The 13,795-nt window shown below is 45.7% G+C and overlaps 1 long non-coding RNA gene across 1 annotated transcript in view; it reads right to left on the bottom strand.

Annotated features, from left to right (window-relative positions):
• LOC108784015 overlaps positions 1-6,181 on the bottom strand; it is a 17,244-nt gene extending 11,063 nt beyond the window's left edge. Inside the window, exon 1 of the long non-coding RNA XR_001941046.1 lies at positions 6,171-6,181. This is a non-coding gene — a long non-coding RNA (uncharacterized LOC108784015). The remainder of the gene's footprint in view (positions 1-6,170) is intronic.
• Between the last annotated feature and the right edge of the window lie 7,614 nt (positions 6,182-13,795).

Here is a 13,795-nt window from a genome sequence, read left to right as displayed (position 1 = left end):
CATACGTCCTTGCAGCCAGCCCCTCTGAAAATGTCATCTCTGCTTTGCGGAAGTTGGCCTTCCAGCCTGAAAGCTTGTTCAGCCGTGGGATAGCCGAGCCGATTCTCTGTTCTTCTTCCCTTCCTGCAGTGTGAATAAACACAATGTGTGATGCACGATGACAGTTAGTGATTTGCCACCATAAGCCGCAGACCAGTCATGCTCTTAGATCTACAACCCTATTGGATGGTCTTCAACAATGGCAATTTTTGTTTTGTTTTAAACATTAAATATGGTTTTCAGATTTTTGCTGCATCTCTGTGCTACTGATCTCCTGCAGCCTCTTTTAGCCACTTACTGTCTGCATGCATGCGCTCCAGTGTCCCCTGCACATCATCGCTCTGGCCTGGCTTCCTGATATTCACAATGGTGGATCATGGTAGATAATGTGCGCATCGGCACAGCCGCTTGTAGTCTCCATCATGTGTGCATATGAAAGGGGGTGACTATGCAGGAGTACAACTGGGAGACAGGGACAGAGCATTGTCACTTCACAACAGGAAGTCTCTGAACATTATTGAAATCGGTTAGCTCGAATATAAGCAGCGGGCTGGTTCTTGAGAGGACAGGTTCTCATGTAAGAACAATCCCCCGAATGCTGATGTTCACCTTTTACGTGAAAAATTAGTTTTATTTGCCTGAATATGTTGGTGAAATTTTGCCAAAATTTAGCTTTTTTTGGCAAAATGTTTTGGTGTCAATGTGGAAGGTGAAATTGTAGAAGTTTTGAATGGTTTGTGAGAAGCTTTAAATGGCCCTTAATGGTTATGGAAGCTCCCTTCAGCTATCCTGGATCTGTTCTTGTGACAAAAAGAGCCTCTCGTTAGTTATTGTTTTATGCTTTTCTCACGGAAAAAACACATAGTGAAATAAAATATAAATTAATACTGATAAAAAAAATTATGAACACAAAAAACACTAAGGGAATGAACTTAAAACTTCCACAAAGCCATACGCTGGGCAAATGCCACATTCTCACCACACATTATCACCACTAGATGGAGTTGAGGAGCATAGGAATGTCTATCCTGCCACCAGATGGAGCCGAGAAGCATAGGAATGTCCATCCCTGCATTAGACCGAGCCGAAGGGCATAGAAATGTCCATCCTGCCACTAGATGGAGAGGTGAAGCATAGGAATGTCCATCCTGCTACTAGATTGAGTTGAGGAGCATAGCAATGTCCATCCTGGCACTAGATGGAGCCAGGGAGCATAGGGATATCCATCCCACCACTAGATGGAGTTAAGGAGCAAAATCCTATGCCCCCTTGGCTCCATCTAGTGGCAGGAACGCCATATGAACGACATTCGCCCAGTAAATGGCTGAGTTTTAAGTTTTATGAATCCACCCCTAAATAAAAGAAACTAATATACCCTAAATACACCCCCCGCCTAAAAAAAAGCACTCTTTCCAAAAAAAAATAAAGAAAAAGTAAATATTTTTCAAGCATATTTAGCCTCAGGAACACAAGGAGCAACATTTAGACGTTCTGCCGCGGCAGCAGAAATTTTGCAGAGAGTGAAATCTGTAACTTTGCAGAAAAATCAGTTTAATCAAAATGGCTCCCCTCTTCCTTTCTTACCTCTGCTGTGCTTCCCTGCTGCTCCCCAGAGGCCTTTTTTCTGGGTTTGGGAAAAAAGGTGATATCCTCATAGGTTGCAGTTCTTAGGCCTGAGAAGCCAAACACCAGGCCTGAGCACTGTCGCATGAAGGATGGAGGAAGTCCGCAACACAGTGTAAGCTCCGACAATGTATGACATGGAGCTTATACTGGGTATGGGTTCCTGGTTCCGGTTGAACAGACTGCGGAGTCCATACCCAGTGTAAGCTCAATGAGGAATGATGTTGGAGCTTACACAGTGTTACTGACTTCCTCCCAGGGTGAGTGTGGATGAGGCGCTGGTCCACAAACTTTCTTGAGTTACATAGGAGCAATATTTGTGCCTGATGGCTTGGTTCTGGCAGCTCTACACAAAATCGGGTGCCCTTCAAGTGGAGGGGACACCCAGAATGAGCAATCCACGTGAACAAAGCCTAAAACAGAGAAACAGGTAATCATCTCAAGAGTCCAAAAGAACCTTTATTGGCTTCACAAATGGTGACAAGAAGATGTGCACAGCCAACACGTTTCTGAGGTCAGGAATACCCCTTCTTTAGGCCTTAAGCAATGGACAACAGGACTCTGATGAACTCTAAACCTCCAGCCCCTGCACACAATCCTATTTCTCAGGCAGGAGTGGAAATCCTCAAATCTTTACCAGCAGTTCAGCATTTGTACAAGTAAAACATCTAGACATCCATTTGATGATGTTTTACAGATGCTTTACTTTGCTTCTGAGGATTTCCACCCCTGCCTGAGAAATAGGATTGTGGGCAGGGGCTGTAGGTTTATAGTCCCTCAGTGTCCTGTTGTCCATTGCTTAAGGCCTAAAGAAGGAGGTTTCCTGACCCCGAAACATGTTGGCTGTGCAAATCTTCTTCTTGTCATTTGTGAAGCCAATAAAGGTTTTTTGGACCCCTGCCTTCCTTTATTTAGCTTTTATTCACTGACCTCCTCCCCTGTCGCTCATGTGATAGTGTTCAGGCCTTGCCATTGGCTGCTTAGTACTAAGTACTACAGGGAAGGTGAGCTTCTTTCAAGAGAACCTGCCACTTTACCTTGAACGGGCAAAATGATAGGGTCTGTCTAAGCAGAATGTGCCAAAGCCATTTGCCCAAGTCATAGTCAACGCAGGGCATCCTACGACAATGATCTGTCTCCACGACAGCATTGCTTTAAAGTTCAAGAAACCATAAGCAGACCTTTAGCGGTTGAACGCGTATCCTCGGTTTTACTGTAAGTGACACCTGGAAATATCCACGTATCAAAGGAAAAAGTTCCCTCTGCGCTTCCAGCAAAGCAATCTCGCCGTTAACCCATCTCCTGCCAGGCGCCTCCGCATCCCAGCTATCTAACCCCTTCGAGCCAGCGCTGTGCTTGCCATCTGCTCCCCATCTGAGTGATTCGTCAGTGTGGTGCTGATGTGGCAGATATAATAAGTTTTTGGGATGCAGTCCAGACCTCTCTCCTCCCTCCTCATTGTCTCTCTCCCCCCCCCTTTTACTTTTTGGCTCGGACGCCTCCTGCTCCCTCCTCCCCGTGTGGGGAATGAAAGCTCTGCTCCTCTCCACATGGCAGAGCTCAGTTGGGAAGAGAAGACGCCGCCGACAATGCGAGAAAGGCAGGTCGAAACAAGAACTCACAGGCAGATTATCTGATCATATGGATAGAAGAATGGAAATATTGGTGGGGCGAATAGAACGACAAAGCGAAAAAGCTGCTACCCCAAAAATAAAAATATCTATATGATGCATCAATGTATTAAAAAAAAAAAATTAATTTGTGCGCAACAGGAGGCGCTTGACATGGCACCTACATATACCATGGTGACTGTTAAAGAAAAACTCTGAGATACCTCCGCACTGCAAGGGTCAAGTACTTGTTTTGGTCTAGTGCAGCAGTGGGCCACTTTGGCCCTCAGTCTTACAATGTCCCATGAGACATTGTAAGACTGACTCCCAGGGGCATGTTGGGATTTGTAGGTAGCACAGCTGGAATGCTGGAGCTGCCCACTCCTGGTCTAGGTTCTAAAATAAAGAAAATATACTCACCCGATGCTTGGTCCCACCTGGCTGATAGACTGTTCTCCACAACCTCTTCTCCCCCCAGGCTCCGGCAGTATAAGGACCCATGATGTCATCACGCCCATTCACTTGCATTGGACATGAGAACGCTCATGGAGAATCCATAGCCAGAGTGGAGGGGGAGCGTTGAACAATCTTTTTATTTTTTATTTTAGACACTGGACCAAAACAAGCACTTAAGTGGGGCTAACCCTGCACTGCAAAGATTAATGTTTATTATACCCGGGATTCCTTCTTTAATCTCTGCAGTCAGTTATTGTAGAATAAAAATCCAACACGCAGGGATGGAAACTTTCACATCCGTATGATCAGAACCCCTGAAATGGCACCCACTATCTATCCCAAGGGGTCTATTCGCACTTGCATCTTGCTGCATGAGGATGTATTGCAAGTAGAATCCCCATTATATCCTATCTAATCTGCATCTAAGAAAAACCACAAATAGATTTGAGATGTTTATTTGTACAAATGCTGAACTGCTGGTATAGATCCCGGGATTTCCAGTCCTGCCTGAGAAATTGGATTGTGTGCAGGGGCCGTAAGTTCATCCAGCGTCACAAGGAGGGTGCGGCCCGCACCCGGGTGACACCATTGGAGGGGTGACACTAAAATGACTGGCAGTAATTTTGGTGTCACCTCCTCTGAAAAGTCGGGCACTTGGTCATGGACCTAGAGCCTGACAGCTGCAGGAGAGAGAGGAGGGGACCCTGCAGCATACCTTATCCCGCCAAGTGAACGTCCCCTCCTCTCTTGGTGATGGACGCCGGCAGGTATCAAAAAGATCACCGCGCCCGAGCATGCGCGATGACGTCACAGTGGGGTGTCACCCGGTATCCGCTCCGGGCGACACCCGGCCTCGGGGCGCCCCTATCCTGTTGTCTATTGTTTAAGCCCTGATAAATGTGTTGGCTGTACATATCTTCTTGTCGCCATTTGTGAAGCCAATAAAGTTTTTTTTAACTCTTCTTTTTTTTTTTTTTTTTTTTAGTCTTCACATACATCTTTCTTATTGGCTAGTTCATATATATGTGATGCTGTTGTGGCAAAGATATGGGCCCATTCATTCCTATGCATGTGCATTACCATATGTGCTGCATGCACGGAACAGTGTGAATCCAGTCGACATGCCATTATCTGATGTGTTGTGTTATTCCTATTTTTTTATATGATTGATTGGGGGATACAAAATGCCATTGGTTAGTTTGGCTCCCTTCCTGATATGACCACACTGATTGTGAAAGGGTCAGATCCATCATACAAAGAACCCATCCAGACACAGCTGCCTTACACTGGCCATATACTTTATAATCTGATTGTACAATCTTTGTAAATGCTCTTTAGCTCTACCAAAACTTGATAATAGGAGCAGGGACCTTCCTAGAGCTGGCCATACACTGGTTGGAAATCGGATCAGCATGTGGCCCTGTCAGCACTCCTCTGTTCTTCAAAAGTCTTTTTTTCATTGACTTAATTTTCACCCGAACTGCGCCTGCATCCAAACAGATGGGTATTGAGCAGCCGCTGGAGTCGTGGATGCAATGGCTGTTTATTGTGAATGGCGGAATCTGTGGAGGAACAAATAAAAACCCAGCCTATCCCCCTTGTCTTGCACATTGCAACTGTACCAGCTGCGCTCCACAATCTGTTGGAGTTATATCAATGCTGCATAATCATAATAATAATGTGTCTACCCTGGTTATTTACTCAAGTGACATCTAACCAAGCAGACCCATGCAGAACATACACCGATCAGCCATAACATTGTGACCACCTGCTTAATATTGAGTAGGTCCTCCCTTTTACCACCATAACAGCCCTGACCCATGGAGTTATGGACTCCACTGGACCCCTGAAGGTATGCTGTGGTATCGGGCACCAAGCCGTCAGTAGCAGATCCTGTAAGTTCTGTAAGGTGAGGTGGGGCCTCCATGGATCGGACTTGTTTTTCCTGCACATCCCACAGATCGATTGGAGTGAGATCTGGAGAATTTGGAGGCCAAGTCAACACCTCAAACCTTTTTTGAACCATTTTGCAGTATGGCAGGGCGCATTATCCTGCTGAAAGAGGCCAGGGAATACCCTTTTTATGAAGGGGTGTACTTGGTCAGGAGCAATGGGTGTACGTGTCAAAGTAACATCCACATGAATGGCAGGACCCAAGGTTTCCCAGCAGAACATTGATCAAAGCATCACGCTGCCTTCTCCAGCTTACCTTCTTCCCATAGTGCATCCTGGTGCACTCTCTTCCCCATGTAAGTGACACCCACCTGGCCAGTGGTGTCACAAGGGGGGTGCGGTCTGCACCTGAGTGACACCATTCGAGGGGTGACACCAAAATGACTGTCAGTCGTTTTGGTGTCACCCCCTCTGAAAAGACACTCGGTCATCGACAGTTGTAGGAGAGAGGAGGGGACCCGGCGGCATACCTTATCCGGCCATGTGAACGTCCCCTCCTCTCCCTGCCGTCGTCCATCACCAAGATGGCCGCCGACAGGTATCGCAAAGATGGTCACGCATGCGCAATGACGTCATGAGTGATGATGTCACGGTGGGGTGTCACCCGGTATCCACTCCAGGTGACACCTGACTTCGGGACTCCCCTGCACCCGGCCATTCGCTTTATGTAAAAGAAAACGTGATTCAGACCAAGCCACCTTCTTCCGTTGCTCTGTGGTCCCCTTCTGATGTTCAGGTGCCCATTGTAGGCCCTTTTGGTGGTTGACATGAGTCTGTGGCTATGCAGTCCCACACACAGCAAACAGCGATGCATTGTGTGTTCAGACATCTTTCTATCGGAACCAGCATGAACTTTTTCAGCAATTTGAGCTACAGTATCTATTGGATCGGACTATACGGGCAGCCTTTGCTCCCCACGTACATCAATAAAGCTTGTCTGCCCATGACTGTGTCACCGGTTCACCGATACACACATATCAATTTATGCATATATTACTGCGTTTGGACGCATTTTTTTTATTTGTATTTTTATGGATCTGTATGCAGTCCCGCATTATCGATCTGTAGACGGCTGTGTGCATTTGACCATAGATAAAAATGCACCTGCCTTTTAGATGCCTAAAAAAATGCTAAAAGGCACTGTAATTTCTTTCACCTGTGTGCATGAGGCCCACAGTTCCATTGGAAGTTTATGTGAGAACGCAGGAGCACAATTGGAAGACAGGTACAGAGTGTTGAAATTACATTAACATTTTGACATTTATATGATGTTTTAGTGATCTGGTAGCACAGTCCACGCTGACATGTGGAGCTGCAGCACATATGACAGCGGTGGCTGTATCAGGGAGGTACATGAAAGGGAAACTCTGCTTTCATCTCTGAACACAGAGCAGATGGGTTATTTCCATGACACCATTATTTGTTGATCTGCTTTTCACAACTCTTCAGAAAACATTCTCTCTGCAAAGTTTTGTATACTGTATAACGGGGAGCGGCACGATCCTAAAGATGAGCTCTATTTGTATGTAAAATATCCAGATTCAGTGTCAGACTGGCTGCCACATAAGCACACAGTCCACGTTTATATACACAACGAATTGTTTATACTTCTAGAGAAGTGATGATATTTTGTAGTATTGCTGCTTCCCAATGTAGCGCAGTGACGGGGCCTGGCTGTCCCTAGGATGCTGAGATGTTCTGTGTTATACTTCTCCCTCACTGTGACTCAGGTAATGTTATCACTAATGATGATATTCATTCATAGGTCAGGGTTGTATGATTTTTTCTCTCTCTCTCTCTCTCTCTCTCTCTCTCTCTCTTTCTCTCTCTCTCTCTCTTTCTCTCTCTCTTTCTCTTATATATATTCTCCTTTTTCCAATGTCATTCACTCATTTTCCTTCCAGCTGTAAAGATGAAACCCATATTCTGCCTGAGTGATAGCACCTCCCTCCTGCGTTTCAGCCATGAAAGAAGGGGAAAGTATATGAGGTGGGCATGGCTTAGTGGAGCTCATCCAATAGCAACCCTGTGCTAGAGCCTAGTCTGTTACAGATGTTGAGCTGATCTATGTGGACGGTGTCCAGGCTGCAGAACTCTGAAGCTGTTTAACTTTCATTGTAGGCAGGACTACCTATCACCTTCCCAGTCTAATAAATGAAGGAGGAGTAATTAATTCCTCACGCTGATTTTACATTTATTGAACGAATGAAAGGACAATTCTGGCCAAGCCGACACGTATAGCTGCTATTTTATATCACAAAAGAGTTACAAAGGAGATATAAAGTACTTCCACCAATCAGTTTATAAACACTTTATAAGGCATAATAGTTTAAGCAAAGGGTGCTTTATGGATTCGCTTGGAGATGTTCTCCAAGCAAGAACAGAGGAACAATAACATTGCCAGCTATGTTATCCTGAGGACATTTGCCTTTGCAGGACAAAGTCACAAAGTAAGGGCCCCTCCCTGAAATGAGACGGGAACCTCCCTGAAATAAGGTTTTGCAGGTTGGGATGTCTGCACTACAGACCCACGATGCTGCTGGTACTTACCTACCACCCACTCTCTAAGCTCCTTTCCACCCATTGGAGCCCAACCAAAACCTCTGTTTAGGTTTCTGGTTAGGTATGTCTTAGTGGAGTGCTGGATCCCAGAGCAGACAGAAAACAGAAGTAGAAAACTAACTTTAAAGGCAGCTTTCTGTCAACCAAGGCATCCCAGAGGGTCCCTGGAGTAGTCTGTAGGCCATTAGAAGGATGAGTACAATTCTCCACTGACCGGAGGTTCCGGTATCAGGGAAGGTATCGGAGCATTTGGGCGAGTACGAGTACTCGCCCAAATACTCTGTATCAGCACCGATACAGTTATCGGTATCGCTGCATCCTTAATTTTTATATTCTTATTGGACTGAACCAAGCTTTGTGCCATTCTCATCCTTCCAATGCTTTTGGGTTTCTGGTAAGACCAAGTCAGGACTTATATTAGGACCCCCCGCCTCCTCTCTACCTATGAGAGCAGTCAGGCTTGGTTATTTTGGTTATTGGCTACACAGGCACCAAAAGCTGCATGATTGGAGGAAGGAAAGAATGTGCCATGTACCCCTATAACTGCAAGTACTGGGTTTTCATTGGAGACCTGAAACATGAGGCGCATGGAGGAACATTATAGGCCTCTATAGATCACCATTGCCAATTGTCCCTGTGCCCTATTTACAGTAATGACCAATGAATAACCTTGGTATAGTAAACCAGAAACCAACTCACCAGGAACAGGGCCAAAATGGATGTTAGCATCCATAGAAAAGTTCAATAACTGTGTTGATCAATGTGTTTCAGGAGCACACACATCCCGCTTCCTCAGGGCTTGGTAACGATGAGAGTGTAGGAATGGACTCAGATGTGAGATGTTATTGCAGCTATGGGTCCTTCCAGGACCATCCCAGCCTCAAGTGGTTGCCTCAGTTGGCATCCCATTAGGTCATGTGGTAGGCCTAATGGGATGCACACCTGCTGCCTCCTTTCCATTGGAACCAGGTTCCTAAGAGCTCTTAGCAACCTGTGACGCTCCGGCCTGTGTCCTGCCCAGCTCACTGACGTCATTGGTCAACAGGAGCTGAGCCGGGCACTCTGGCTGGTGTTCCACCTAGCTCCTGGCAACCAATGACGGAATCAGCAAGGAAGGGTGGAGAGGTATAGCTGCTCAGACAGTATCCAGACGCACGGGGCTTCAAGTGGCTGGGGGATCTCCGGCAAGGGTTCACTTTAAGTGTAAAGTGGAAAATTCCTTTACAATTGAAAGTCGTTCTCAATGTTCCCTCTAGGAACCAGTATTCTGTGTGCAGAAAAAAAAATCGTATATGTGGTTTTTGAGAACTTGAGTAGTTTTATTCCCGTGCTCAGTGATTAGCAGGTAAATGGTGGTTAATACACAGTGTTGTTGAGCACCAACCACCGTGGGAGCCAGAATCAGGGAGACCAAAGGAGCACTTAACCCTTGCAGTGCGGGGGTAGCCGGGGGTTTATTTGCCCGGAGTTCTTCTGTAAGAAAATGTCATTCATTTAGGGTATATATATATATATCTACTTAAATGATATTGTATGCCTCCATATTAAAAAAAAAAGGGAGTTCTGTAACATTATTTTCACTGAAGGGTGAAAAAAACACAAGCCCGTCATCATCACATCCATCTTGCTGACGTGCTGGGCAGTATTCAAGCTCCTGTCGGCTTGGCCTGCCTATGTGGCCGCGGCTGGTTTATACATTAAACCGTTTGACTCCCCGAATAGCTAGCGCATAATCAGAGCCACATGGCTTCCAAGTGTCTTGGACCTGGCTTCCACATGGAAGAAAGCAGTCAGCAGTTTTGGGCAAGGATCGGAGCGCCCCTCCTATTTTATTACTGTGTGCAGAGGAGAATAAGAAGCGTAAGTTATAAAAAGACACGGGAGGTGGACGGGGAAGGCCGATGTGCTGCCTGGGGGCCCAAGGTAGAAATGGGGCCCCTTAGAAGAAGTGGCAGCTGCTTCACTTGTGCCATGGCATTCTGGTTGGTACATGAGGAAGTAAGCAGGAAGATTTAAAAAAAAAAAGAAAAAAAAAGGACAGTGTGATTTTTTGTTTTATTTTCTTTTTTTTTTTTTTCATTTTTTTTTTCTTTCTCATTTTTTTTTCTTTCATTTAATTGTATTTGTTTAGTGAGTTCTACTTATGCCCTTATTTTTTTTGCTATTTTTATTTAATAGGTTTGCTTTCATCTGGGATTTACAATAGCAGTTGTGCTTTTCTTTTTTTTGCACAAAGCGGGTCTCTCTCTAAAACCTATAGGGCCCATGCATACCTTCCAAGTGTCCCTCATTTGGAGGGATTGACCCTCGTTTGGGACCAAATGCTTGTGTCCCTCTTTCCTCCTCGGGTGTCCCTCGTTTTGGTCTGATATTCAAATGTCTATGAAAAAAATACTACTTTTTTAAATTCTTCATTTAGTTCCACAAGGCAGTTATGACATAAAATAAAGTCCCTAAAATCTTCAAATCTAAATAACAAAAAAAAAACCTTAAAACAAAAAAGTAAGAAAAGAGTCAAAAATAGCAAACAATAACATATATTGGGAAAATTGCCCTTCACTTCCTGTCCCACAGTCACAACAGGAAGTGAGAGGAAATCCCTCCAAAGAGCAGGAAATCTCTGGCGCTCAGAAGGGTCACCAGAGCTAGATTTCCCATCTATTCTTATGCTGAGGCCAACCCAAGATTTGGAAAGAATGAATCTCCCTAATGGGGAGACAGACAGCAATAAAACCTGACGGGTGTTCTAATTAAGGTTGCCACCTGTCCAGGATTCACCCAGCCAGATCGGGTTTTGAATGCTGTTTCCGGGTTTCATGGCAGCAGAAACCAGGACACAAGATGTCCAGCAGATCTGCAAAAATACTGCAAGCACTATTTTTGCAGATTGCACTGGACCGGAACGCAGGCACTAATGTGCCTGCGTTCCGGGTGCAGGCGATCGCACTGCAGGCGGGGGGCCATTCGCTGCCACTTCAATGCACTGCAACGCCCCCGAACACAGGCAGCCATCCAGCTTGCGTTCCAGAGGCCGAACGCTCTGGAACGCGGACTTTGTGGTGTGAAACAGGATATCAGTGCAGGGCTCAGGGGAGTACTTGGTTCTACTAAAAACTTTAAACACCAAGAAGCAGCATCCATTGTAAGTGATTTCATTAGCATTGGAAATAGCTTAACAACCTTTTGACTTTATAATCACGTTAAATCCTCCCATATACGGTTTTTTTAAATATATATATATATATTGATTACATTTTATTGTTTTATATCTCTGTTCTAGTGACTTTGCCCCATGGTCTTTATCTTTTATATTACTTTCCTTTTCTTCTCTCTGCCCGCCCCTCCTTTCTTTCTCGCTGGGATGAGTTTTACAGATCAGACTTTTTTTTTTCACTCCTGCTATTTCGTTATATTTTCCACAATGTCTGCCAGCCCCTCTGTCCTCCGCTCCCAGCACCAGTACAACTCAGACTATTCCTGCTATGCACTGTGTGTGTGTGTGTGTAATATATATATATATACACACACACACACACACAGTGCACTCAGACCCCCTTCACTTTGTTCAATTATATTATGTTGCGGCCTGATACTACAGTTGTTTACATTCTTTTTTTCCTCTCACGAATCTACACTCAGTACCCCAAAATGACAAAGTGAAGACAAAATTTTAGAAATGTTTGCAAATGTATGAAAAACTGAAGTATCACATTGGCATAAGTATTCACACCCTTTGCAACAAGACTTGAAATTGAGCTCGGGTGCCTCCCATTTCTCGATCGTTGCTGACATGTTTCTACACCTTGATTGGAGTCGACCTGAGGTAAATTGCATTGATTGGACATGATTTGAAAAGGCGCGCACACCTCTCTCTATAGAAGGCCTTACAGCTGACAATGCATACTGTATCAGAGCAATAGCTATGAGGTGAAAGGAACTGCCGGCAGAACTCAAAGACAGGATAACTGCGCAGCACAGATCTGGGGAAGGCTACAAAAATATTTCTGCTGCACTGAAGGTTCCTAAGAGCACAGTGGCCTCTATAATCCTCAAATGGAAGAAGTTTGGCACAACCAGGACTCTTCCAAGAGCTGGTCTCCCGGCCATACTGAGCAATCGGGGGAGAGGGGCCTTAGTAAGAGACGTGACCAAAAACCCAATGGTCACTTTGACTGAGCTCCAGAGATCCTGTGTGGAGTAACATGCAACCTCACCCATCCCCAGGCCCCTGCCTCAGGCGGCGTAAAGTCTAGGGAGAATGGTTGTGCAGGTGTCCCCATTGAAGGGTTTCCCTGCACCTCCTGTTCCAATGTTGGATTTTCTGTCACTTTCTCCGCTATAACTCCTTTCACAAATGGAGAGGGTAAATCTACCCGTTGGGGACATAGACAGCAACCATAACCTGAGATAGGTCTAACCCCTACTCTAAAATTAACAGTTTAAAGCTGGGCTCCAGACACAAAAGGTTTCCCTTAAAGGAGAACTATAAGGTGAGTGCTTTTCACTCACCTCATAGTTCTAGCCGACCTGTGACAATGAGACTGTCACAGGTCGGCTCAGTAGATCGGGAAGTGAGCGAACACATACCGGCGTTTGCTCACTTCTCAATCCTGTCACGGCTCTCTGCCGTGACATGGGAGAGGGACTGGATTCCCCGCTCCATCCGCCAGCGCTGACTGGCGGGAGGGGGCGGGTACAGCTGGCTCTGCCTCTATATAGGCAGAGCCAGCTGTCACTCACGCTGCTGGGCAGATCCAGACATAATCATCGGGATCCACTGCGGCGTCTCGGTATACCGCGAGTTGTAGCTCACGGTATACTGAGCCTAGGGTGACGGGAGGATGCTAGTTTGTGTCCTCCCGTTACCCTAAGGAGAACTATGGGGAAAAGCCCTGACCCCATAGTTCTCCTTTAAATATATTCAACAGTCACAAAGGATACAAATCCACTTTGTATTCACCACATTGCAAACTCAGTTATCACCTTGTAAATGTAGCAGTGATATCATTACTGTGCATTACAGCATTACATAGCCAGTGCAGAGGGCAGAGCTGTGGGAGGGACCCAGCATGCCCCACCTACTACAGGCTGCCTGCAGGAAATATAGTAGGAGACGAGGCCAGTCACCCTGCACAAGGATAGTGAGAGACAGTGAGCGTTTTTTATTACAGGAGGGGGTGGAGACAACACCAGTCACCCTGCACAAGGAGAGAGAGCTGAAGTCAGCGGTCTTTATTACAGGAGGGGGCAGAGACAAGACCAGACACCCTGCACAAGAAGGGTTCAGCTTTAAGGCTAAAATAGGGCATGCCTTGCCACCTCCCTGCCCCAGCCTGCTGATTGGAGGAAGAAAGAACAGTGCACACTTATGATGTCATCTCTCTGCTCTCCCCTCCTATTTGCAGTGGCAGAAAGTGAGGGAAATTCTCCCCAATGAGAGGCCACACACAGAAATAAAGACAAAGACAAAAGTTTTAACTTATCTAATTTCTATCCACAAATAATGCTGAAATTAGACTGCATCTTCCTCAGGTGACATAGGAACACTGTGT

This window comes from Nanorana parkeri, unplaced genomic scaffold (assembly GCF_000935625.1).
Source record: "Nanorana parkeri isolate BGI_ZX_2015 unplaced genomic scaffold, ASM93562v1 scaffold96, whole genome shotgun sequence".
NCBI classification, from domain to species: Eukaryota; Metazoa; Chordata; class Amphibia; order Anura; family Dicroglossidae; genus Nanorana; species Nanorana parkeri.
The sequence above is the reverse complement of the archived record's forward strand: the minus strand, read 5'-3'. Positions and strand labels throughout refer to the sequence as shown.